This window comes from Chiroxiphia lanceolata, chromosome 1, assembly GCF_009829145.1.
Source record: "Chiroxiphia lanceolata isolate bChiLan1 chromosome 1, bChiLan1.pri, whole genome shotgun sequence".
In the NCBI taxonomy this organism is placed as follows: domain Eukaryota; kingdom Metazoa; phylum Chordata; class Aves; order Passeriformes; family Pipridae; genus Chiroxiphia; species Chiroxiphia lanceolata.
In genome coordinates, this window is record NC_045637.1 from 33,558,431 (window position 1) to 33,581,202 (window position 22,772).

The 22,772-nt window shown below is 40.6% G+C and overlaps 1 protein-coding gene across 1 annotated transcript in view; it reads right to left on the bottom strand.

The window, feature by feature from the left end:
• The window catches only part of KCNB2 (potassium voltage-gated channel subfamily B member 2), a 191,020-nt gene extending 187,338 nt beyond the window's left edge, over positions 1-3,682 (bottom strand). The window contains 1 exon segment of the mRNA XM_032709126.1: positions 3,440-3,682. The gene's annotated coding sequence lies outside the window, so the exon portion shown is untranslated.
• Between the last annotated feature and the right edge of the window lie 19,090 nt (positions 3,683-22,772).

The following is a 22,772-nucleotide window of genomic DNA, read 5'->3' on the forward strand; positions in this document are numbered from 1 at the left end:
AGCACTGGGAAGGACAAAAAGCAGAATAGCCTTTGCAGTCTTTCTGTCTTTTATGAAGAATACAGGTGGGTTTAAGATTAATAGATTTTAAATATCTTGACTGACACATATTATGTCTAAGGCTTTTATGGTATTTAGTGGTCTGGGAAGCTATACTGGGACTGACTTTGTACCAATAGCTAAGCAAGATAAGAAATTTCCAAGTTCCGGTCAATAAAAAAATAGAGTTGTTAAGCTTCTCTGTTCAGTTTTTATATTTAGTCATATATGCATTTTACTTAGATTGAATTTGAGCATGACTGAGCAATGTATCTATTACAGCATGCAATATGATCCCTCTAATTGCATAATACTGAAGAAAAAAATTCAAAATAATGAAATTCTTTCCATATCCTTTCCATATAGTCAGAGAATTATAGATAAGTAAACATAGGAAGCTATGGAATTGCACAAAAAAAATCTACATTTACAATAAGATAAAATCTACTGTATAATGTCCCAGGCAATTTATTTTCACAGTATCCCATAGAACACTGTTGCACATCTTAAAAGATCTCCACAATTAGAAATTGGAAAGTTTATTTTGGTTTACAGTTAATATTCTTGTTACAAACTAGACACTCATTTTTACCTGTTAAATGTGAGATAAGAGAACATGTCCCAAAGATTTAAAAGATATAAAATCAAAGAAATCAAATACCCATGCCACTACCTCGGCAATAACCACAATAAAAAGGTGCCAGCTACTAATGGGAAATCAAAAATGTTTTCTCTTAGGGTGCTCATATCCCAAAGAGAGTAGAAACAGCCCAACTCAACAAAGTGAAAAGCAGACCGTTTTTTATCATGCAGCCATGTTTATAATATTCAGACACCTACTAGGTAAAAGAACTTTATTCCTAAAAATGAAAAAAATTCCTATAAAAATACACAAGAGAAATGGAAAGTCCTTTCAGAGGCAATTGTTACTTAACTTCAGGAGCTGTGAGCACTGCTGGGTCAGAAAGCATTATGCAATTACATGATGAGTTAATAGAAATGACCCCTGAAAACATACAAAAACTCATTTTTAGAATGCATGTATGCCTGATCTGATGAAGCTGAAGTAGCTTGCAACTTTAAGTGCTTCCCCTTCTGGCTTCCAGCTCAGTCTGTCAGGAGCAGCAGGTCTGTACTCTGGTAGAGCAGACACCTTCAGAGGGGTCTGCAGTGGAATCCCCCACTGCACTACATACTGCCAGTCACTGCCCCCTTCACCAGGTATCTCAGCTTGTGTTCCTATAAGCCATGAAGAACAGAGAACAGACAGACCCTCCCCAACATGCTGTTTATATAAGAACAACAGACAGAGTAAAACACTGACTGAAATGTCCTCCAGCAGGTAGTTTTAAATACAGTAGCATCATGGAAAATATTTTACCTGAGCATGTAGTTACATGAAGCTCATGGAAGTCACATAAGATTAAGATTTTCTTCTAAAAGTGACAGTAGCAAGCTGTTTGGCAAAATCCCAAATGTTGGCAAGAAAGCTATTGCAAATCTTGACCCCTCGCCTTGCTTTGAATGGCAAGCCAGAATTTGCCAATTAACTTTCACTTAGAGAAAAAAAAAAAGGCTAAGCATGAATAAATACGTATGATATGGCACCGTTACAGCAATGGGACATTTCAAAATGCTGAAGCCAATGGAAAAGCTCAGACTAAAGCATGCTGCTCCAAACAGCACTACTCCCTCATCTCGAGCTGAAGATGTTTTACTGTCTGCATATGTCTGAATGAGGCCAACCTGCTGAGCCCCAGTGACAGCGTCCAGCTGAGAAAGAAGGAGGCAAAAGCAATTCAAATGCTTTGGTGAGAGCTGCCTGCAAAAGCATAATTTGGAAAAAGAAAAAAATTATAACAAGCCAGCTGCGAGTTCCACTAAGGCTGAGTGAAGAGATAGTTTATCAGATGTTGTTTGAACAGAGAAGACAAAGGTGTTAAGAACCAGAAACAAACTTTTTTGTTTGTATTGCATCTCATCTCTCTGGGAAATATTTCCAGAGCTTTGCTAGCACATCTCAGTGATCGGAGAGCAAACAAATCTCACAAGGGGCATGTACTCACTGACCCTGCTCCCCTGACAGTTTCTACTAAAACCCTCTAGGATCGTGCCCCAGGCTTGTTAGGATGTTTAGTTTCACAGACCTTGCCCAGCCTCTGAGGCTTGGTGCTATCTCTGCACTAACTTGGATAGACTTGCCAGTTGAGCAGACTTGAAGTCTAAGCGTCTTTAAAGCAAAACATCACCAGACAGGCTTTTCTCCCTGCCAAGCCTGCCCTGCTCTCACTGCTATTCTTCCTCTCCTAAACCAAATCCTGGCAGCTTCTCAGAGCTACAGGATGGGGTCACTGAAATCCTTTCCTCAGGTGTTCTTTTGATAGCAAGGTCTTGATGACTGTGTATTTGCCAAGGAATGCTGTCTCCACCTGATGCTATGGACGCTTCCCTTTTTACATAAACATCGACAAAGTGACAATTTTGGTAGTGATGCCAGAGACAGTCTTATCTGAAATGAATTAAAATGTCCAAAAAACTGCAAATATACTTCCTATTTGTATCTTAATCATTATGTAACTTGAATTAGATCCAAACCCTACTATAAATACGGACAGTACATATAGTGTATAAACAAAGGTCTTCCTTCCCCCGGGCAGTGAAATTCTGATAGAAGAAAACACACTGAACGGTTTGTAGAAACCATACAGCCAGTGAACATGCCTGTTCATAAAGACATTTAGATTTTTAAATCCAGGGAACTGTCAGCATGCTGCATACCTACAGAAAGCACATATGACTATGTTTTAGACTACCACAATGCTACACGTATTTTCTTTGATAGAGGGGATTTTTCAGTCCCTGGGTAGATGGGGTAATTCCAACGACAGCCACGGAGAACACTGAGGGTTTATATCATCAGGTTTCCACAAGCGTTATTAGAGCGTCGGAAACAAATGATGAGCCTTTCTCTGTAGAGCTCACCCACAGCAGGAGGTAGAATACTACGAAATGTCATTCCCCCCACTCCCTTTAGCAGCTCTGATGGAACAAAAATACAATCCATGGTTGCCAAAGCGCTCCAGCGTGAGGGTTGCACTCTCCTCCCTCAGACCGATCCAGGCAGCCGGGGAGGACACCCCGTGTCCGTCCCGCCCCGCCGAGCATTCCCCCTCCCCAGGGGCGCTCCCCACCGCGCCCGGGGCGCACTCGGGGCTCCCGCGGGAGCGCGGCGCTCCCGTCCGGCCCGGGCGCTCCGCAGCCCACCGGCGGCCAGCCGGCAGTTCTCGCTTCCCTCCACAGTCCCATCAGTGCGGGAGGCGTGGATGACTCGGGCTCTAAAATAAATACAAATAAAACCAAAAGGCAGCCCTCGGCGGAGGAGGGATGCCCTCCCGCTTACCTTGCTCGGCGGGCGCCCGGGGCGCCGCCGGGGGCTGCAGGAGGGATTCCCCGGCGCTGGTAGGGGCTGCTGAGGCTTCCCCGGGCACTGCGCGGCCGCCAAAGCCACGGAGAGAGATTTGTTTTGGTCGCTTCTTCCCGGGGAGGGTTTTCCTCTACATTCCCAGCTCCACATCACCGCCCCCCGGCACGGAGAGGACTGGGGGTGGAAGAAGCTCGGCAAAGGCATCTCGCTCCTACCCCGTAGATGAAAAGCCGCCGGAGCAGCCGCGCGGCTAGCGGCTGGGGTGGCGGGCGGAGGGGGGCACCGAGGAGGGGATAAGAGCCGAGCCCGCGCTGCCCTCGCCCCGCCGTAATCCCCGGCTGCATGCGAGCCGCCGGCTGCCGGCGCGGCCCCCGTGTCTGCGGCTGTGCGCGGCGGCGGCGGCGGCGGCGGTGGCGGCGGGGCGGGGGGGCACGGCCGCTCCCGGCCGGGGCACGCGGGGCGCCCCCCGCCCCCCCGCCCGGCGGCGCGCACTCCGAGCGCCGCGCCCGCTCCGCGCCCCGTGCCCGCGCCGGGGCTACGCGCACCCGCACGACCCCCTGCCCGGGGCTGCGCAGCCTCCGCCCCCGCACGACCCCCTGCCCGGGCCTGCGCACACACCCCCACACCCCTGTCCGGGCAGAGGATGCGCTCACACACTCACATACACACACATACACATACACATACACATACACACATACACATACACATACACATACACATACACATACACACATACACATGCAGCCACGAACAGACACTGTGCCAGTGCCACAGGCGGGGATGAACACACAGCACACACGCACACTCGTGCACGTGCATGTACACACACAGCCCACACTAACCCCCCCAGGCAGGGGATACACACACATGCACAAATACGCAACGCACACTAACCGCCCACCCTAGACAGGGGATTCCCCTCTCAGACAAGGGTGCAATCACGTTAACATTCCTATGTATGGGATGCGCACACACTCAGACCTCCCCGCACACCTCCCTCCCAGATAGGAAATGTGCATGCACGAACACACAACGCACTTCCATATGCTGTCCTCTCCTGCACACATACACACCCCCACCTTCTCCTGGTCAGTGGTACACCTACAGCACCCCTCTGCTCTTTTCCTCTCCCCAGACCGGGAAGGGCACAGGCACACAACGCAGGACACAGCGCTGTTCCCAAGTCTGGCTGCCGACCTGGCAGCCCTGGCCCAGCCCCACTGTTGGCCCGCTGAGGGCCTGCCGAGGGCCATAGCAGAGGTGCAGTGCCTGGGGAGTCAGTCACCCACCTGGGTTGTGGACTTATGCACTTTTGTCATCAAGTCTTGACAGGGTATCAGGCTGCGATCAAGACTTCAGCTACTTCTACTGCCTCCCATAGGGTTTAATAGTTCTTCTTTATTGCTTTTTAATGGGAAGTCTGTGATCATTCCTGATGATGGGAGGAAGTCTCTCTCCCTCATTCAGTGATGCCCCTCTATATTTTAGGTATCGAATTAGAAAGCTATTCTCCTTTTCAAGCTTTTCTTTGTTTCTCAGTTTTCATAACAGTTCCTCTGCAGCTTTGCCTTCTGAACTGTGTTGGTCAAGCTTCATCTCATCCTATGGCTCTGAGATTTTGCCTTCACTGTTGCACATTTCACAGCTGGGATGAAGGCTTTCCAAAAAATGTTTGTCTTTTCTGATTTTTTTTTATTTTTACTTTTAATGCAAAGGCCTCCTAATTATTTTGAAAGCCACCCAAGGAAGAGACTGGGCAGTATTTGCCACCATGGTTTCAATTACAACCCATTAAAAATTGGCTTAAACTTTGAATGCTTGTTTACTGTGTCAAATTTCACCCGGTTTATGTACTTCCTTGCCCATTGGCTTGGGAACATAGGATAGAGATGTATGATTTTTAAAACGTTCAACCATCTTCTCTCAGCCCACCTTCAGAAGTTTTCTGAATGGCTACCACAGTAGTGGAAGTCCTAAGCATTGCCGAGTTCAAGGTTAGTTTTCTATGGAAAGCTCCAGCAAAATGCTCTTTGCCTGAAATCTGGGCATCTGTGGCATAGACGTCCGTGCCTGTGCTGCTCAGCCTAGCCTACCCTTATGGTCAATCAAGGAAATTCTCTTCTGTATCTTATATGTGATAAACAAAGCTCCATAGCAACCCATTCCTCTCCTCAGCTACTCCCCAGCTGAAATGTAGGCATCTATGTATTTTATACATTCCACCCCTTGTGTGTACATGTGTCTATGTGCCTCATTCCTAGTTTTTGAATGCACTGATCAGTTGAAGCTGAATGTGAGAGGTAGGCAAAACTCTCAAAGACAATTAAATTCTAAGAAGTTTAAGAAAAAGAAGGTGGTTGGGTGAAGGGGCTTGTTACATATCCCCTTGTGCCCAGAGCATGGCAAGGGTGGCACTAGGAGTTCATGTGTTGTGACATACTTCAAAATCTGCGTGTATATGTTACACCAGTGAGAAAAGTTCAACTGGACTTCATGTCTCCTTAGCCACTGCAGCCATTAAAGCCCACGAGACTGTAGAAAATTGGAGTTTATTCCTTCATATTCTCATTAAATAATAGGATCTGAGGAGCTGCAGTTTTCCACTTCTGCTTTTCATCATGCAGTGAGTGGTTTTGAAGCAGATCATGTTTTCTTGAGATTTTAATATTTGATTTTTCAGTATTTTTGATAAAGGGAGACCGTCTTATCTCCCTCTCATACACACACCCAGACACTAATAGGACTTGTTTATTGGTAAAACTGACAGAAAGAGCAGTCGATAGGTGGGTTGCCCCAGTCTTTTGGCTACACTGGTGTGCATGCTGTGTAAACACTGCTCCAGAATGAGCAGTTGTTCTGCTTTCAAAAAGGAGAATTATTCTGGAATAAAAAAATCTTTACTGTGCTAGTAAGTCCACAGTAAAAGTAACTTTATTCTGGGAAATTATTTTTGCACATAGCGATACATGATCATACCTAGATACGTTTATATCACTAGATCTATGTTACTCAATTTTCCTTCATAAGCAAATGTTAACTGGTTTTTGTTTGCTCCTTTTCTAGGTTTGAGGCTTTTATATTCATTAACATCCATCTTGTGCTCTTACACCAGCATTTTAGAAATTGAAGGGAAGCCTTTGCGGTTTCTATATTTACCAGAAATAAAATGTAAAATGTATGGCCATGTTGATCACCAGTGTCTTGCAGACTGTGTGGGAAAGATTTCCTTCAGATGAGTTCTGTTTCAGTTGATCAGATAAGGGGAAGAAAGAAACAGTTTGAATGAAAGAGAAATCTCTTTCCTACCCAGCTTGCTGCTTCAGGATTTTTCTCCCTCATTACAGCGATGTTCTTCAGAGCACCTTTCATGCACCAAGACCATCCTCGTGAACATGCTGGACCTCTTCCTTCTCGCTTAAAGCCTGATTTGCATAGACGAGCTCATTAGGTCTCTGTGAAGCAGTACTTCCCAAATGCCTCCCTGGAGTGAGAAAAGGTGGGTAGAAGAAAGCATGGATGGAAGAAAATGGCAAACATTTGGAAAGGTGTAGTTAAATCTTGATATGACCAGGAGGATCATTCAAAATCACAGTATAACTGTTGTAAAAAATACTTGTCTTCTCCATTGCTGGACCATTTTTACCACATCAGTGAACCCATGTGACCCACACATTTGCTTCCTTTTGAAGAAAGAAAAGTGGGTTTGTGTTTGTAAAGCCCTGAAGGCACTACCAGGGCTGCTGGCCCTGCCCAACCTCCCCTGGAGACTCCCGTAACCCCTGCTCATGGTCCAGGAGCCCATTTCAGCTCAACCCAGGGCTTTCATTCCCTACGCCAGCAATGCTGGAGACATTCTCCTGTGGAGAAGGGAATGATGCTCTTACATACTGGTATAAAGGCTATTCATCACTTTGCAATAAGCACCAGCAACAGGAGGACCTCTGTAATCAGCATCAAAGTTGGCCTGTCTAAATAAATAGTTGATCATTTTCCTGAATGTAATCATCTTAGTTATTGCAAACCCGAAGTGTAACATCAGACAGTTTTGAAATGCATCCTAATTTCCAAGCGATGAGTCTAACAAAGGGCAAAAAGTTCAGTTCTAGGAGAAGAGTGAACCCCATCCCAGTGCCCTTTCTATCACCCAAGACTTGCAGATAAAAATAAGTCAAACAAATGCAGCTTCTTGGCCAAGTCTAATATTCTCTTAAAATAAATCACATTGGAAATAACATCTGGCAATAGCATAGCCCACCACAGTTTCAGACCAAGTCTGGTCTGGATTAAGGACTTCCTGAATATTGGAATAGCTTTCCATGCTTCCTAATGAGTGGTTTGGGGTTTGTTTTGTTTTTTCCCTCCATTTTTCAGGTTTGGATTTCCTTATATCATATTTCTACAACTCAGAATAATGTGTTTTCTATTCTTGTTGCCACAGATCAGGCTCCAACACACTTTTTCCACATCTTGGGTTCTAGAGGGGCTCCTGGAAGTGTTTTCACAGGATGCAATGGGACAGCAGTCTCACTAGTGTTTAAAGGCTGTCTTGTGGATACATCTAGGAATGATACGCTGCTGCATGCAGGAACAATAGTGACAGCTTTTCCATCTCTAGTGCATGAAGTGGAAACTTACAGAGCTGGGTATCACAAAACCAGCAATAGAGCTGAGCAAGAGCATAGACAGGAAGGACAGATCATGGGCAGTATGCCATTGTCAAGTTAGCCACAACTTGGATGGGTTTTGAGGGCTGTTTTTTGTGTGTTTATAAAAATTGTTTCATTATCCCTTTCTTCTCTGGGTGGAAATTTATTATTTTTGTTTTATTCTGGACTAAACTGCACAAGAAAATAGTAATTGGCATCAGGGCTAAAATCAGTTATAGACATGACATAACACAGGCAGAAATCAAACTTGAAGTAAACAAAGGCATATCATTATGACTACAGTTGAATTGTTAGAGTTGTACAAAGTGACTTATTTCAAATTTGGGACATCTCATATGCAGAAGTCAAATAGATCAGATTTGCTGGTTGGATTTTATGTCAAGCAAATAGAATGCCTGCTGAGCGGGTCCTGGAGCTCCAGCCAGCAACGTTTGGATAAAGAGCTCTCCTTTGAGCAATATAAGATAGTGATGATTTCCACAAGCTCAAAAGTCTTTTTTTAACGTTCTGTAGTGGGTTATTCTAGCTTACATTTGATTTTTTAAATAAAATCATATTTTCTAATGTAATCTTCATATTTTATTTTTTTTTTTTAGCATGATCTGAATGCTAATCCTCTCTGACAATTAAAATATTATCTGGTATTATTCACAGACCTTTAAACTGAGATCTCTTATTTTGGCCCTATGCCAGATCACAACCTGAGAAATTATTAAGCTTTGCTTATGGATCTCAGGGAAGATGTACCCCAGGTTTAAACTTGCTCTGCTATCACTTTTCTAGAGGTTGAAGTAGCTTGTCCAGGTTTTTGACAGTGGAGTAGCCTATACAACCCAATCCTGTCACTCCAAAGACCTGGTGTTTCCTGATTATATTATATAGGCAGGCCATGGGGTGCTTAAGCAAAGGTGTACTTAGCATGATGTTTGTCTAGATGATCCCATATTGCCTTCTAACTTTGAGCTCTGAAATCTCTGCAATGAAACAATGTTTCCCTAAATATCATCTCTGAGGAGATGGCTTTCATGTCTTCCACATCCACTGCCTCTTCCACAGTTCCTCACTGATGCAATGCACAGCTTCTTTCCCATCCCTGTGGAGACAGAGCCACACAAGTGGGACTTTCCATTACCAGAGGCTGTTATGAAAACATCCTTTCCAAGCTTCTTTGAAGATCTGCAGTACCTGCCTGGGGTTTATGGAGCAGGCAGCAATTTGTCTGCCTTTCCCCAGTCTGGGGAAATGGGAGTCAGAATTTTCAGGCTTTTTGTTTCAGATTATTTCTGCTCTATGTCAAAGTGATTTAATGATGAATTAATTAAAAATAGTCTGTCACAATAGTTTAGGCAAAAGCAGAAGACATTGTCTTCACAGGTCAAAGCTGAAGGAAAACAGCAAGGGATGTTCAGCAGCTGCTCAGAATTGCCAGCTAAATACCTCCCTTTATTAGTAAGGGAGGAATGCAACATCTAAGAGCAGAGGATTTTGCAATGGGAGATGCCAGTTGCAGAGAAAGGAGAATCAGCTTGTGATAAGTTGTGAGAGTTATGAAGCTTCTAGTTATAAAGCCAATCCCTTGCTCCTCCCTTGAAGATGGGTAGAAGAGGATAGAGGCTCTGAGCAGAGAGACAGGGCAAGGCATGTGGGAGGAGAGCTTCCTCCATATCTTGCGCCCTAAGAGGCTCTTGCAGGAGCTACAGGGAGATTCATTTTCCTGAAATGCAGCTTGGTGCTCTCCCTGAGCAGGGCAGTTCTGCAGGTACTGGGCACTGAGCTGTGCTCAGGCAGCCCAGTGCTGCTCTGACACTGGGACAGGAACTGGGAGTAAGATTCCCAGAGATTAGACTGAAGCTGTTTGTCAACACTCTGATAAACTTGTGCTGCTGCAGTTAAATATGATAATTACATGTGGATAATTTGTTTAAAACTTACTGTATTCACAAGTGAAGTGTTAGGCCTTGGAGCTCTCATTCACATCATTATTTTTCATCTTCAGCTTTTCCCCCATGAATTAAATCTCAGGACTGAAATGCAGAAAACCTGCGGACATTTCCTCTTTTAATGAAACATCTTGATGTCACAGGCAGACCCTGACCAAATAATAAGCCCGCGTTCTCCAGCTGTGAGTAACACTTTGTATATAACTATATTCTGCTCCTGGCTTGTAGCACAAAACAACCAGCAAGCTAAAAAACTCCACAAATTACTTTCAGCTATTTTTCAGGCATTAGGGAGACATGGGGGTTTTTTTATTTTGTTTTGGTTTTGGTTTTTTCTTATGGGATTGTAGATGAATCTGATAGAGTAATAAGTTAACTTAATTGCTTTTTTCTTAGCATTCACCCTCAAGAGTTCCCTACAGTCTTTTTTCCTTTGTAATGTCTGGAAGAGATTACTGCTGTGATGATAAATGGAGCACAGAGCCCAAGTGGAACCTCCTTGAAGACAAACAATAATGAAGTTGTTGCCAGGTAATGGTTTCAATTGTAAACTCCTTTTGGGGAAGAACCATATTTTTTTAAAAAGCTATGTGAAAAACAGAGTTTTCCTGTTCATGAGAACTCTTGATTTTTCCAACCAGAGTGGAAGCAGCTCAGCTAAGCAAAATACAGCTTCCTGGACCAGTTGCAGATTAATTCAGTGGTGGAGAGTGAACCCTGCCTGGGGCACACTTGCACAGTGAGCCCACATACATTTTTTCAGGCTTCAAAACCAAGGTGTATGAGCTTGAAAATTTGCAGTGAGTGCTCTCACTGGCTTCCACCTCATTGCTGCAAACTGGAGGAAAGCCCTGTATGGGTTGATGGTTTCCCGGTTTTTCCAGGGTCCTGCCTCAGAGAAATCTGAACGTAGACCAGTATATGAGGGCCAACAGTAGCATGAGAGACTTCAGAGAGGTACAAGCGGGTTGCTTGTGACATGGCAAACCACGCTTCTGAGCAGGTTTGATATCTTTGATGAAGTGTCCTTAAAGAACAATAAGGTTCCTGGTTCCAAGGCCTACCAAGCCTACCAGGGAGTTGGTTTGAAAACTCGGCTCCGGGATGATAGAATTTCACCAAACCAAAGTAATTTAAACAAACATCTTGATACTAACACACTGGCTTTGTGGGAACATTTCAAGCAGCTCTATGTTCATAACTAGCTTCAGAATAACAACCAGTAAGAGACCAACTTTTTTAAATAATTCCCAAGTAATGTGTAGCTTATTACACAGGCATGTGCTGCTGCTCTGCTTTGGATTCTGCATACCTTAAGATGCTGTCTTTGGGAGGGTTGATTAATACCATGAAGTGTTATTTAACTCAAGGAAATCTAACTTTTTTAAAATTACATGTCAAGTCCTCAGGTTTCCCCTAAATATATCAAATCTCAATTGGCAGGTTACATGCCATAATCTCTTCTGAAATAGACATTTTTTCTGAAATTAGACAGGTCTTATACCTACTGTAGCTGTTTCTTAATCTCTTCTACCGTAGGATAAATAGAATGACACTGTGTTTAAGAAACCCACTTTGGAGGTGTCAATTTACATATTCACATTTTCCTAACTGGCTGGAACACATTTCTCATTGTTTCCATTAAAAAAAAAAGAAAATAAAAAAATTCCCCACAAACCCAACAAAACAAGAAACAACTACAAAACGACCCTCTTATTCTTAATTTGCTTATTATGTCCTTTGCAAATCAGTGGAAAGATGCAAAAAGTACTGCATAGATAAAACAATGAAATACAGTGTTTTGAGGAATGTGAACTAACATGATGATTCAAATGTGGAAGCTGATTAGGACTGGAAGTAGAGTCATGAAACTTCATGTTCTTACTGTAGGTTAAACAAGTTGTTGTTGATGTGGCTCTTGTTTTATGTTTTAGTGACCTTTATCTCTACCTACATTCAATTGTACTTGAAATTTATTTTTAAAGCTCTGTTACTTCACACTCCCGAAATACTCCTTATCTTACACAGGTACACTTAGTATCCTCCATCCATTGTGTCCCATTCCCTAGCTGCTAATGGTATATGCCGTGGGTGATTCTGAACTCCATGCACTGAAAGGTCAGTGTTTCCACTAAATTAAGCAAATAACAGAAAAGGTGTATTGCAGCCTCAGCGGAGAGACTAATGTGTGTTCCCTTCCTCTTCTGTCACTATTTTTCATGAAGGTTGATAAGATGTTTTGAAATGGCCTAATGGATTTAGAAGTGACGGGAAAGAGATTGTGGAAAGAAAATGGACCTGAAAGACAAAGGCAAAGATTTTTCACCAGGAAACCAGGCTGAGCTGTCATATGCTGAGCTTAGCTGGCAGAAGTGTTCACTGGACCCTCTTTCTCAGTGTATCTGAATATTGGTTGTATTGCTGCAGTGACTTTGGAGCAGGTGAGAAATCCTAAAAATCTGATTTGAAAAATATTACATTCATTGTGCATGGTCGGAGATGACTGTTGAAGATGAAAGTAGCAGAATGACCCCAAAACTTTGCTAGTGGCTTATGTACAGGCTTGTGTGATTATTATTACTTTGTTATTAATTGAATTTACTTGCAAATGTAGACAAATATCCAGTTTATGAATTGTTTGCCTGGTGCATAGTTCTTACTTTAAATGTTCATTATTCATATTTGTTATTTGCATAGAGTTCTGGGATCATGGCAATGCATTCTGGTCTCATGATATAATTTCACTCCCTCACTAGGTGATTCTCAAACCTGCAAGAGACTCCGGATGGCAACATGATCCCTGCACCATAACACCCTGTTTTCTACCACTTTTCTGTCTGTCATTTTGATGTTCTGCTGTTGTTCATTCAATGGACTACTCTGTTATCTGTTCTTATTACCTTGGCTTGCCACCCTTCAATTTTCTGCCATAGTCCATCAAAACCTCACCTTCATATTGAAGTGTGACATCAAGGAGCTGCTTTAATTCATGGATGACACACAAATATCTGCATGCTTATGGCCTTTTTCATATATTTTGGCAAATTAATGTCTTCTTCTAGTATAATGTAAAAATAGTTGCTATATATGCAAATACAGTAGTCTGCAGTGCCATATTTTTGACCCTTTAATGAAGTCACAGTACTTAGATGTCACACGTGGTAGTGGAAATGCACAGTGCATACTCATGTAGCTATGAAGCAGCAACCCTCTTGCCTTTGCTCTGTGTTCACGCTGCTGGGAACTCCCCTTGGCTATCACTGTGATTTTAAGTGAGAAAACATCTGTGCAAATAAGTCGTATTGCAAGTTCAAAGCATTCCTTAAATTATTATAGCAAATCTCTTGATAAGCAGCCACATAAGTTGACTTTAAAAGTTAAATGAGATGTGCTGTGTTTATTGATAATGAGCATGGGGTTTCATATTGGATGCTAGCTTCACCTCCGCTGTTGTGTTTGCTGTTATAAGAGTGAGGAACAGGTTCATAAGAGTAGCAAACATACCATGTTCTGCTTCCAAAGCCAATTATGGAGCACAGAAACCCTGTGATAGAGATAACTGTATATTTGCATTCTCTCTGGGTTGAAGACCCAAGTGAGAGAACTATGCTATTAGTTCAGTCCTTCACAACAGAAAAGACTAAAAGCCTGTGTGTCCATTTGCAGCAGAAGGAGACCACAACTGTGGAGAGGAAGACCTGACAAGTCTCCTTGATAGATTTGTCCACCCACAGAATGTGATATGAAGGGACAGAAGCAAACCATGGTGGGGATGTAGTTCTTTTTCTCTGCTTTCTCATTGTCTTTCTTTCCTGGCTGTTTCAGCAGATAGTCTCTTTTATTCTTAAAGACAGACATTAACATCAGTTGTGTTACATGAAGCATGGCTAATCTATTGGAACAACTCTTGGACTTGAATCTTTAGTTTTGTGGGCAAATATGAGAGTCTTACAATAAATGGGTTTTTTTTAATGTGTGCTACCAAACAGATGTATGTACCTGATCTTCAGACTGATGAATGCCTGTGACCCTGCAAGCAAGAAACCATTAGGTCATAAGCTTATGCAATTAAGTTAGGGTGTTCAGAGTGTAAATTCTCAAGGGAAATTTCTATCTCTCAAAGGACCACTTACTTACAGAATTAGATCACTATACCAAGAAATTCTGCCATCATTTAAGACATAACCATCCATTCTATAAGTGAAGATTAACTGAATATTTTTGTCAGTTCTGAGGTCAGAAAGTATATTCATGTGTTTCTTCTCCCATGTGAAAGATTGACTTTCTATGAAACAAGAATAAGCTCAAGCAGACTGAGAAGCAGAGCAATAAGATCTGTTTTAAATTCTGTAAACCAAGGTAATTTAAAGTCTACACTAGTTGAAAATGAGTGGATTAGAAAAAGTAAAAATCTGCAATACTGGACTTCTGGTTGGATGCCTCAATAAGTTCTCCTCTAATTTCTTGATTATTTACTATGACTAGGAACAACATTTGAACTGCTTTGTAAGAGAATGCTTCCCAGAAAATACTTTATCTCTCCTAGTTATTACTAGTGAAAATGTCTAATGGTTTTCACCATCTGAATATTTTAAGCAGGTTTGCTCTGAGTACTGTAGATCTGCATTATTCTATTTAGCTCCTTTTAGCAGAATTATCCTTTAGTGAGTGAACAGCCCTAAGGCAGGAGCTGGTTCCAATTTTATAAGAAAATCTTGTGGTTTTCACCAGGTAATGGAAAAAAATATCTGTAACTATGGAAAAAGCTGTGGTGTGACCTATTAGGCATCAGAGAATCACCCTAGAGAAGGCCTTATAAATATCGAAGTTGCAGAAAAGACTTGTCATGAATATTAAAATTTATGTTCAGTACTAACACTCAGACACAGATCTTTAGGAAATTCGGTCTCACTGGTTCTGTGAGGTGTTCAAGAATTGCTGTTTGCTATGTTATCTCTAAGTAAAAATGTGCTGAGTGCCATTCATGGTTTTCTTTCTGGTACAAAGCAGAAATACCTCCAGTTGTCTCCACCAAAGCAGTACATATCTAATTTGTCTGGTGTACAAAGATGTCACACAGAGAACTACAAGACATCTGGGACTTGGCTGTTGGAAAGACAGTGTCCAGGATGAGGAAACCTTCACATCCCTCACAGCACCTTCATTGACCTGAGATGGGGCTGCACTGGGTTTCTTTCTCTTACTGCATAGATCATCCTATTTCCAGTAGGAGTATACCTGTACAGTGCAGTGAAAGCACTGGGATCACTGTAGTCACAGTAGTCACAGTGCTGAGGTGCATTAGCACAGCTGGACAGCTTTCAGTACAGGGCCTAGCACTGGTATTTTATATACTATACAACTCTAATGTATAATGTGGTTCCATACTATTTCAGGATAAGTATGAAACTCAAGGGCAAAATCTTACCAAATCATAGATAAAGTGATGGTATTTAATTGATTTTCAGTGAACAAGAATGTCCTGGCATAATACGCTGCTGCTTGTGCACCAAGGCTACTGTCACGCTGTAACTGAGGTTGCCAGAGGTGCTGGTTAGACTGGAACTATAAAACCACTTATCACACCATGACTCATCTCTTAATAATAAACACTGTTGCCTGCTTTTCTTTTAACAAAAGTTTTGCAAATTAAATCTTTTAAACATGATGAAAGCATGTAATTTTCCCGAATGGTTTCTTGGCTAAACTGATTTGTTTTTAGAAAGAAAGATGGCTATAAGTGAGAACTATATGGGCAGGACAAAACATATAAATGGGAAAAAAAAATGAACATCTTAATTAAATGTACTTGAATTCATCATCATGATTAATGGTTCTCTAAGCTTTTGAGAATATTTTGAGAATGCCCGAATAACCATGTATTAAATTGAGAGGATTTTTTGAATATGTGATATTGGCAGGTTTTCATTAGAAGTATCTAATTATTAAGGGTGTATTTTCTCAAGTTCTTTAAAGATTTATGGTTGCATGTATACATCTCTTTTTCTACAGAAAAAAACCTCATTAAACTGCAGTAGTAAATATTGTTTTAGTGTGCTTAATTTTTTAGACTTTTTGAGTTGGCCTAGACTCGTTACGGGACTTCAACCTACAGAAAAGGGTTATGCTTTTCTATAACTAGATAAGAAATTCTACACAAACTGCAGATTGTAGACTGCTACTCGATTCACGTATTGTGACTCTTTTGATGTTCCTTATTACGTGATCAGGGCTAATTAACTATACCAGTACATTGGTTTGATGTGGCATTAAATCAGTGCAAAAATTTGTTAGTTGGGGCCCGAGCCATTGACTGTGCTCCATCTGAGTTGTATCATGCTGTGCTACCAGCTGCAGACAACTTTCAGGGAGAGAAGATTGTCGTGCTGGCTCTTAGGGCACTGTGACATGCATTAGACACACCATGGAAGGACAGAGAACATGTGTGTAGCCTGATGAGTCACAGCTGTCCGGAAGCTTTTGATGAGCCACATAAATGCACATACACCTTAACAACTCTAACAGTAGAATCTGGAAGCATGGAGGTTTCAGCTGCTAAAATTCACACTGGCAGGCTTATGCACGGCTTTACTAGTGTCATGCAGTGCACTCCTTGGGCATAACTGGGAAATAAGCTCAATATGTTTAGCTGGGCATCTACACACGTAAACATTAAACTTTTGTGAATAGCAGAATAGAAGAAAATGCCCACTTGAAATCTATTTTCTGGAAATCTTTTATGATATATGAAGCAGCTGAGATACATTAATATGAATTTATGATGTATGATATGGTTTACAATACATAACATTTTTGCATATCACAGGAAGGAACTGAATCAGGCCTTTGATTTTTCTAAGCATTTAGTGAGTGTCCTCTAAAACTGTCATAGATAAAATTCCTTCTGTGTTCAGGAAAGAGATACCTTAGCACCACTTTGAACTTCTGGACTTCTTTTAAGACCTGCATCTTTGTTCCTCCTATTGTACTCATTTAGCTGAAAAATGGACGGACAGTATAGGAAAAAAGGCTCAGTTACAGATAGCTTAATTTGCTGAACGAATCTTTCTGGTCTGAAAGCAGAATAATTTGATTGATTCCACTATCAATACTGTGCCCTTACCTGTGCAATCTACTTGCAAATGCAGGTGCATTCTGTGAAATGGCAGGTACTGATAAAGATGTCAACTTGATTAGTCAAACAATCTGAGAGTTCAAGGTTGGTAATGAATCATTTCCACCATCATTCTTCATATCCACTTGAAATTTATGAGTAAGTAACCTCTCTTTGAACTAAAAAAAAAAAAAAGTCACAAAAATAATTGTCCAAGCATTACCAAAATTCCATTTCTTCCAACTGATTTGTAGTAAGAAATATCATCTCATCCCATTCACATATATAAACAGGAGTCAGGCATTCATGTTGATTGATGGGGAGCATCTTGATTTTTTTTTTTACTTAATTTAGCGTGGGAGAATGTATTGCTGCTTTACCTAAGGCAGAACCTGTTGCATATATGCCCTTCTTGGTGTTGTCTTGTTACACTAGTCTCTTGTTGCAGTCCTAAAGCTAGACTTAGCTGTATGGTGTTAACCATTTTATTGCAGTTTCATGGGAAGAGTTATACACATTTTCTCTCTCTATCATTTTAAAGTCCTGAAATTAGGCTGCAGGCAGTCAGCTGAATTTACAGAGGCTGGTGTGGTGTACATATATACTCATGGCTTATTTTCTCCTAAATGTGGGAGAATGCCTTTTCAGTTCACTTATAGCACTCACAATTCTGTCTCAATCTAAGGCATAATGAGATCAAAATGCAAATGTGCTTATTGTGTTACTGTCATCACATCATGAATTGGTTGGAGTTACTGATGCATGCCTCCAAATCAGGTTCTGTGGATCAGAAAACCCAACAAAACAAACAAACAAATTTCAAAATCAAAACCAACCAACCAACCAAAAAAAAACCCAAAACACACCAAAACCCCAGCATGGTATATTGTGTAATTCCTAGGAGGGAGGCTACAAAAAAAGAGATATGGACATTTCTCCTTTTTCCTTTGAAAATAAGAAAATGAACTTCAAATGTGTTATAAGTTTCCTAGCTGCTGTGAATACTTGCTCCTTTCCAAAGGAAAGGGATGATGCCCAGGGAAGCTGTGTTTCAGATTGTAAGAGATTATTGGACTGTTATCCCTGTAATAAAATTCAATACATCAAGTGAATGACTTGTTATGTAGTGAAACATGGCACAACATCGATTGAAACTACCCATTAAGTCAAGACATCAAATATACCCTTGTGACACTGGACTAGGAATCACTGTTGAAATTGCAAAACTTGCTGGTAGTAGCAACTGATCTCAAGGCAAACATTGTCCTTAACTCATGCCACAGTGACATTAATGGTTCATGATATCATGCAGTGATCAAAGCCTTCTGGGAAGACATAGACGCAAAAGGACAAGTTTCTTGGTGATCCGTATCCACTTTTTTATTGAAGAAAGTACACTAGATTTGAAATTGAATAGATGTTTGCTTTACAATATCCAGAGAAATTCTGATCTATAGGCTCTTTTATTTTATTTTCAAGCTCTGCAGAAAAACCTAACCACTGATGTCTCTAAACATGAGAGCCATCGGAGTGTTTTGTCAATTAAATATTATATCAAGAAAAGCAAAAAAATGCATTACTGTTCAGTGCCTCTCAAACTGCAAGAGTTTTTCTGAACCTGTGTTTATAAAAACATAGTCATAAATTCAGACTCTGATCATGGTCTTCATCTTGAAAACCTTACTTAAATACTCCTTTACTCAAAGTTTCTTCTTGTAGTAAATATTCTTGACTAGATCAATAAGAAGCCAAATATCCAGGGTCCAATTCCCTTCACATGGATGCCACCAAAGTGCCAGCTGCCCTGTTGCATCCTGTGGGGTATTTATCAGATGGCTGGTGGACTGTACTACCACCAGTACAGTCAAATTGTTCTTGTCAAATTTAAATTCAACTTGGGATTTGAGGACTTTGCACAGACATCCTGCCTTTCTCCCCATCTGACCGTCACTATCTGTCTACTGGCTGTGCTTATGTCTTGGGAGTGTTTTGGCAAGCTGACAACCCACAACAGATATACCATCCATAACATCCCTCTATTAATGTTTTCACAATCTTCTAAACCAGCCAGAAGGGATTTCTCCCCACCCTAGGTTTTACATCTGGAAAAAACACAATTTTGCCACAACTTCTGTGGTAATCATAATGGATCATTCTTTTATTTAGTGTGTTTCTAATACATAGTTCTGTTTGAAAGCCGAGGTTGTAGAATTGCCACACCGTAATACAAAATTTAATCAAAATGCTTTTTATATGTCTGGTTTCGTTAGTCAGATGTTCAAATTAGATACACTTAACATACCTTTTCATAACTGCTAATTCTTTTCATAAATAAATACTGTTTTGAGGCTTTACTTGTAGCTTTCGGAAGCAGTATAATCGGCTCAGGGAAGAATACTACCATTAAATACAACTCTGCTTCTTCAAAGAATTTATAATCCTTTGGGGAAAAACTGTTCTTTGTACAGGAAAGACACTCTGTTACCCTCTTAGAGTTACTGAATTGAAAGTTGCTCTAAGTAGTAACTTTTTTTTCCAAATGTTTCATGGAGAGCCCAAATGTTCTATTAATTGAAATATGTGACAGCCAAGTAAGGCTTAAAGTTAGTGAGAAAATTAAACTACACACAGGATTCCATTGTTTATATATATCTAAAACTCTTTAGAAAATGGAACTGTCCCTTCATAGAAGTGCCCAGCACCGAACTTGTCTGTTGGTATCATAAGTAGTTCTTTGACAACATCTTTAATTTCTAGGAATGCTCCATATTCTTGGCAGTGGTTAAGTAATGTAATATTTTTGTTTTCAGTCCTGTCACTCTTTATCATTATCTCATTTGAATAGCTCACTAAGAATAAATACTGTAATACATAATACAATAAATGCTATTTATTAGCATAATTTGAAAAGCAGTTTGCCTAGGAAGATCTTAGAGGTCTTCAAAATACTTGATTTCCTCTTGCAAACTAGAAATGCAAATGTTTGCACAGCAATATTTGTCCGGATACAGATAGTGTTTCCTAGCCTCTGTCTTTGATACATCATCTCTGGTGCTCGGTAATAGTGAAGTACAAGAACTGCCATGGGAGATACTGCAATCTAAATGAACCAATAACAAGACCAATCTGTAGGGAAGCAGCACAGTAATTAAGACCCAGTGAATCCTGATGTTCCCTTGAGCAGCTCATGGGCTGGAATAATCAGTCTCTTTTCCACATGCAGCTGAAGAGACACCATCAATGAAAACCACAGATGGAAATGTCATTACATTACCCATCAGAATTGTTCCTCAGTACTGGATCCTGCAGGTTACTTACAAGCCACGGAAGGACATTCCCAGCTTTGGAGGAATTTGTCCTTGAGATGTATACCTGTCTGCATTTAACTATTTTCTTCAGTGTCTCCCCATCTCCTCTCCATGTCCACACACATTGTGGTCAGCACAAATAGCTCCATCCTATTGTTTACTCAGGCAGCCACGATTTTAAAGAATAATTTATTTACACCTGCTACTTCTTTTCATGATTGTCACTTCCACAAATAGTTTTCTTATTTTAACAACACACATGCTTTAATGTACTGAATGCATTTTGAAGACACGTTGAGGGACCAAATAGAAATGACTATACACCCGTGTAGTTTTGTCACCACCAGATACCATGGCAGTAGAAAAACTCATTAACCACTCATTGCAGTTCATATTTTTCTGGGCTTTATCTGTGTTTGTGCTGAAGTCATTGCAAATACATTCATTAACACTGAGGGAGTAAACTAACATTCCAAAAGATCATCTGGGAGATGCAAATATTACTTTTGGAAGGGAAAAACTTATATATTAGTTACATAAAATGCCTCAAATTGGCACTGGAAGAAGAAATTACAGAAATGCTAGTGATTAACATATCTGGAAGACGATTAATTTTTATGATATACAATAAAATAAATTAAAAAAAAAGAGACTGAGACTAACATATTTGAATAGCAAACTGAAGATATAAACTATAACACATAGGTAAGATCCAGAGTCTTTTATGAAGCTTCTGAGTGTGCTTTATTTAATGCCAGATCTCAAAACTTAAGGCTAAACCACTGGGTGTTTTAGGAGGTGTGATTCTGCCTTGACTGGTAATTCACATAAAAGTATTAATTCCCAATCTCTTCATTACTGAACATTCTTTAGGAACATCCTTTGGCATTACCAGGAATCAGCTCATCTGTGGCCCTCCTAAAGCTCAGCCAAAAAACCCATTTGTTATTTCTTCTCCCTTCAATCAGTAAGACTTTTGTACCAAAAACTATATATATTTAGAAAGGATGGTAAATTTTCTGTGGATGGTAAATTTTCTGTGTGATAGCCTTAAAGAACCTATGAACTCAAATATATGAAAGACTTTTAGTTTTGTGGGCAATATCAGATTTTTTTTTTTCATTTCAAAGTCTTTGGATGCAGATACAAAGTGCCTAATCTTGAAATGTTGCCACAAAGCCATATGGAAGTTTTGGTTGAAATACGCTATTCATACCTATACTTCAGTTCTTGGCAAAAAGTCTGTCTAGATGGACTCCACTTCCAATAAAATGTCTCCAACCTCCCACCTTGCTTAACCATTCGAGTGAATGAACTTTCACAGTGAAATTGTGGGACCTGGGCTGCTCCACTTTCCAACAAAGCAGGGGTAAGTATGGTTTTTTCATTACTTTGTTGATTTTCTAGTTTTGTCTGAAAGTCATAATTTTCCACACAAAACTGTGAGAGATGAATTTCAGAAAAAAAGATTTTCCCCAAAATTGTAGATGAAAAGTTGACTTTGGCATTGACATCATCATGGATCACATTTTGGTAGAGAACTTGATGCTTGCTACTTACTCCGTAGGAAGTGATTAAAATTTTTCGTAGTGGACATAATGCATCTGTAAAATACACAAAATGCATTCCAATAACTTCAGGTTTTCACTTGCTGAAACCAGACTTGAATTTGGCCCACTATTCTTTTCAAGTGAAGAGGAGAATAATTCCTTATGTTGTCATATGGCACTATATCAAACTGTTGCTAGCTATCAACACCAAAATCACTTGCATCCACAGGGATTTGGCCCTGTGCTTAATAAACAGTAATATCTTTGTCAACAGATGGATTTTATACTGCTGATATCCTGACAAGTCACTAGAATGAATCTGAAGATTCCCCAGCCATAACACAGTCCTATTTTAATCTTGGTTATTTTAAAACTCAGTTTAAAAAACACGACAAGCATCGATGCTTAATGCAAATGCCTAGCAATGTGGTTACCTGGTAACCAAATGGATTGGTATGCTGGAGAGGGAAGTGGCAACAGCAAGTGAAACATATGCCAGATCAGCTCCTTGCAGATATAGAGATGGTCACCATGGATTTTACCACATCAAAAGAAAAAAATGGCCATGACTAGTATAAATTCATGGAAGAAGAAAAACAGGATTTTCCTTTTACACACTGCTACGAAGGTAGAGGATTTCATAGTCTGTGGTATCAGACGCTTGCTGGAAGTGTCACTTTTGCCTTTGAGGGAGAAAATTTCCCCAAAACAGGGAAGAAAATGTACA